Genomic DNA, 5,797 nt, shown 5'->3' on the forward strand with positions numbered 1-5,797 from the left:
CGGTAGGGTTGGACATAATTTTACTATCCGCTTTAGTTACTTTATCCGTATTTAACTTCCTTTTAAAGCTAGGTATTGGACTGACAACGTAGTCCTCTAGGTGAAGAGGTGGCTGCCGTCTGCGCTCCGGGCGATCTAGCTTAGGAGAACCGTTTGTGGAGTGTTCATCATCGGCCATGTTAATATTAATATTATATTAATATTACGCTAATTCTTATCCGGGGCTCGAAGGACCAATTGTAACTGAGGGGTACAATTCCCTGACTGTAAGTATGGTATCATTAAACCACTACCGTCTTATGTACATTACTACTGGCCATACAGTACACAGGTATATGATGAGAACTCCTCCACAATGACACGGTTTCCACACAAATCTGGATTTAAGTATTTATTAGCAGCAAGAATACATAATATACTTTACTTTCAATGCGCTTATAAGGCAAAGGAATGTGCGTAGGCAAATCAATAACGAATGTCCATTCTCATATTACGCAGGAGATAATAATACAACCTGAATCTTAGGAATTATATCTATGGTACTCTGGGGAGGCAGCGGGAGATACTGGTAGGGGGTTCCCACCGGTTGTAAGCCAGCAGGGGGAGGAAATGTTCGAATGCAAAGTCTGGATCAACTGGGACTCAATAAGCTCCTGCTATGGGAGGCGGTACATTACTCCCTGGATCAGCAGACGAAAAGCAGCAGCTGTAATCCAAGTATGCGTGCAGCATAGGTGAAAGCCGGCCAGCCTCTCCAAGAGACGGGCTCGAGTGATGCTCCTCACGTCACGGGTAAATCCCACACAGTAGTGGGGTGTAGACGATTCTTCTCCGCTCCAACAGCCTGGTCCAAAGCAATAATAATAATAATCCAGCCGGAAAGGGGCTCTGCATTCACCGGTGTAGATTCTCCGGTGCGCGGTACTTCACATTAATTAGGTTGAACTTGACGTTATTCCACTAAGCTCTGACACTTTACTATCCTATTCGCACGCGGCTATAAGTGCTCTATTTAGAGGCACGGTTGCTCGCTTCACTTGGTCGTTGACTCGTGATGAAGGCTTTACTAGTAAGGAGCGAACGATACGTTGAACGAACGTATTAGGATAAGACAAGACTCTATTTTGGGGCAAAACGGGCCCTACTTCACCGCACGTTGTATCGTGGTGAGGCTTCACTTGGGTAACTCGAACTACTTCTGTATTCACCTGCGCCATATTTATACGACGTTGAACAAACTAGTACCAGCCTTATTCCTGTCTCGTATTCCTGGGCAAAGCCGGGCATGTACAGACATGTCTTGACGGTGGCTTTGAACTCGGCATTGGGGGTATGGCAATGGCGCTGGTGGAACGCTATCCAATAAGAGAACGAAATATTATGGTCTGTACTAGGTTAAAGGGATATTCCGTGTATATGTACAAAGAATACACAAGGGATATCAGACGATATACAAATATTATGCAATATATATCAATCAGTAAATATATATATTCGGTTTAATCTGACCCTTTGTAACACAAGTTATACATATTGCATATTCATTTGCATAAATGTAAAAATATATGTTAGCTTATGTTATTTTAACAAATAATTTTAGTTTATCAGAACCCCATATTACTCCACCAATCAATGATCAAACCATTCAAGTAAATAACAAAGAAGAATATCATCAAATACAAGCTATGACATTAAGTTTGTTCAAAACTTTTTTGTCACAGTCAAGAGGGGCAGAACTAACAACTGTGAGCTGCAAAGAACACGTGGGACAGATGTAGCAGATGTTACAAAAACAAATGGCTGCACACAACCTTGCAGAGGCCATACATCCAACTAATGGAAGATAGTTTTATTAACTTTAATTAACAGATTGCAGAATGGGTACAGTACAGTACAGCTCAATACACACAATTGTTAAGGGGATGCAGACCAGAGAAAGACTTTCGACTTGTTTACATCAGGGTCCCCCATTTTCAATTCGTAATGAAATTGCTATTATGTGTCTGCATGAACACACAACTGTAACTGTACTCAAAAATAACAAAATAAGGGTTGTCTCAGTTCACAACTATATTGGTCAAGTTTTGGGTGGGACTTGTTTGCGTCCCTACAGCTTCTTATTCAATTGAGCGAGATGCTCGGTTATGTCACACAGCCAGTTTGCATCTGACAGTTCAGACAATATTTCTTCAACCCTTTGTTACCTATTCCGCCTGGATCTTTTTTGTATTTTGGGCTGTAAAATTGTCAAAGAATGTCTGAGGAGTAAGTGCTTTTGGCTTTTTTCCTTTGTTACCTCAGATGTTCAACATACATGTATGTGTAAGAATGTGGAATAACTAAGGCTGTCAAAGTTAAAGCTTTATTAACGCATTAACCCACAATTATTTTAACACTGCTATTTTTTAACCCAATATTAATGTAAAAAGAAACCTGATCTAGGGACATCTATGGACCTCAGGGAATGTATTCCCAGTGTCAGAAATATTGTGTCTGTTACTATGCTTGAGTAAATTGTAATTTTTCCATCTTTGACGGTGAATAACACCATGCTAACATTGACCAAGTGAGAGTTCAGGAGTGACCTTTTGATGCTTGAGACCCTACCCTCCAAAATGGCTGCCTGCGGTTCTGCGTACACCACGTACACCACGTACACCAATTCACAGAGGAACGAGCATGAAAACAAAACACAGAGCAGAGATATCTTTTCTTTACTTTATATTTTATTACAGGAGTACATTTAACAATCACGGTAACAAAAAGGGAATAGAAGGAAGAAAAAAACATTCATATTTAAACTAAGTGAAAAAAAAATCTGTAAAAAGAAAATACAAATATTATGTACAGAAAATGAAAGACATATTCTGAATATCCACCAGGTAAGAATAGAGGAAGTGTAGTCGCATGGCACTTTAAAATAAACATACCTCGCAAGTGCTTTCTGTTTTCTTAATTAATATAAAATAAAATGCAGTGATAATACGTGTGAATAACAACAAAAAACGACAACAAAAATAATTATTACAATAGTCAAATCAACAATATTAACATTTTAAACACTGTTTACAATTTAACTGAAATACATATACTAAATACAACAATATTTACCAACAACCTTTATTTAATTAGGCTAGAAACTCTAAAAATCTGTAATATAATAAAAAATAGCATTTCAAATAATATCTTATGACAACAATATTAATAGTACAATAACATTAATATTAGGCTATTAGTAGATGTAAATAGTTGATTTTCCCATGGCTTGCTAAAGAAAAAATAATATACAAGTTAATATACACTATGACCCATTATCGCTCCTTTTGTTTTCACAAAATGCTAATATTTTATTAGCTAAATTATATATAAAAAAGAATGGAATAGCAAATCTCACTTGATACAAACTATTGTAGCAATCTAGACCTCTCAATTAGAAAATGTACACAAAAAAAGCAGCAAAAAATCTCTATTTTCATATTTTTTCATCATGAAGAAATCAGTGGTGTGGTTGGTAGTAAGAGGGAATAATATCTTGTACAAGCAGAATCTTTCGATGCTAACGGACACAGATCATCCAACGTGAAAAGCCATTTCAGCACACCCCCATCCCCCCCTTGTGGTTCCTTCTTTCAGGCTTCAGATTAGAATTTAGAGCCTCTGTCCATGGTTTCCGGAATGTTCCAGAGTTCCGCCAATGACTCCCAAAGTTCTATTACAGAAGCATTTTCCTGACTGAACAAAGAAGTTCTGAGTATTCTGATTGTGCAATCATCTCGAACGATGAATCTCTTTTAGCGAATAAAGTTTTGTCCTTTTCAAAAAAAAGAAAAAAAGAAAAATGGATTATTTTTTTTGCATTCTTAGCGTTGATTGGAGGAGCAGCAAAGACAAAATGTCGCCTCCACAGAACTTAAAATGGCTGCCCCAAAGAAAACAACAACAAAAAACAACATTAAGACAAACAGAATGACAAAGCAACACTCAAGCAGCATGTATGTCGGTCTTTCTCCTCTACACCTCTCCTCTCCTCTTTCCTCCCATTCCTCTCTTCTCTCCTTTCAGCTTAGAAAGTTCATTCTCATAAGAGCAGGTTCTCCATGAATTGTGGCCACAGGAAAGGTCACTGGCCACCATAAGGTACAATCTGAATGCAACACGGTAGTGTGTATATGGGTGTGTATATGGGTGTGTGTGTGTGTGTGTGTGTGTGTATATTGAAGCACAGGTTGAAATAGTTTACAACACAGACCTGGACACAATTACTATTTGCATTTGATTCATGGGATTCACTTTTCCAAGACTATAGTTTATTGTACTGTATGTATCTAAATGGAACCACTTGGCTTCCCTGTGGGCTGACTTCCCAAACCCGAACCATAGCCCAACTAGTTTAATGTATTTATTTCAATGGAACCACTTGGCTTCCCTGTGGGCTGACTTAACTTGCACCATTGTGCATCCATAAAGGAATTAAACTGAACATGTGGCCCGAAGAATGAGTTTCATCCCCAAAACACACAATTAATATACTTAATCTGAGGGAAGCAAAACCACTGCATAATGGGAGCTGTATGTGATATCAAGTGAACACAAAGGATGTGTGTTGCGTTCACATTTTGCAAACATTCAAAATGGTTCAAAGCGTCTCAAACAATAACTGAACCAGGTCTGCAAAAAAGGGGAGGTTAGTAGAACAATGAGTAGATGATAGTCTTTTTTATGTGCAGTCAGTCAGAGTTTATATAAAAAGGAAATGCTTATTCATTATTCAACAAAATGTCGATTCCACACCTGAGTTCATACAATCTTAAGGCCATGGTACACAAGCAACATTAAGCCTTTGAGGTGTGAGGTTTTTTTTGTTTTGTTTTTTCAAACGTGTCTTCAGAATTCTATTTTAGAACGGTAGAACCCTATAGGTTTCAATGACCAGCAACCGCTGTTACGTCATATTACGGATTTTTGACGCTATTCTAATTGCACCGCTTTGATTGTGAACCTGGAAGGGGCGAGGGACAATGGGGCAATATTGTCACCATCAGGAATGGGTATTGAAATCCAAATCAATGTGGATAGCAGTGGGTAGTAAGGAGTGAAAGTAGCGGAACAAGGTCGGTGCGCGTTGTCGTACACAGCTAGAACCCTTCCAGGTGTACAATCTCACGATTAAATCTTAACGATAACGTCACAACAATACCGGTTGTTGGAAGCTAGAGGGTTCTAGAATTGTAAGATAGATAGATATTCAGATAAAACATTGAGAGAAAAACAACAAAAAACGATTTGCACCTATAACATAATTTAAACGTTACCTGTGTGGCATGGCCCTTTAAATGTCTGATCAATCTAGCTTCCTCTGTCAACATTACATCTCCCTGCCCTCAGTTTGCCTCCTCCGCCTCTCTGCGTTGATATTTGACCATGAGAGGAATAGTTGCTATACGCCTGAGTAGCAGTTAAAGAGGGTTCAGATACACCCGCAGCCCTTTGAATCGTTTCAGCATAGTTTGTATCTTTAATGCATCGTGACTAAAGAAACAGCACACAAACCAGTCCAGTAATAATGCTGATCTGCAATACAACCTGCCCCCCCCCCCCCCCCCCCACCTTCCTGTTAATTATAATATTTGGCTGCTTCTGTAAACGAATTAGAATTTGAACGGTCTGACGTATGCCCATCCAGAATCCCTGACCAAGGAAGGAAAAAAAATGACTGAAGTTCATCGTTCATAAAAAAATTAAAATAAAGAATCCAATCTACACAAACAAGTCCTGTCTCTGGTCAACGCCTGGAAGG

Source organism: Notolepis coatsorum (assembly GCF_963971535.1).
Source record: "Notolepis coatsorum genome assembly, chromosome: 1".
Taxonomy (NCBI): Eukaryota; Metazoa; Chordata; class Actinopteri; order Aulopiformes; family Paralepididae; genus Notolepis; species Notolepis coatsorum.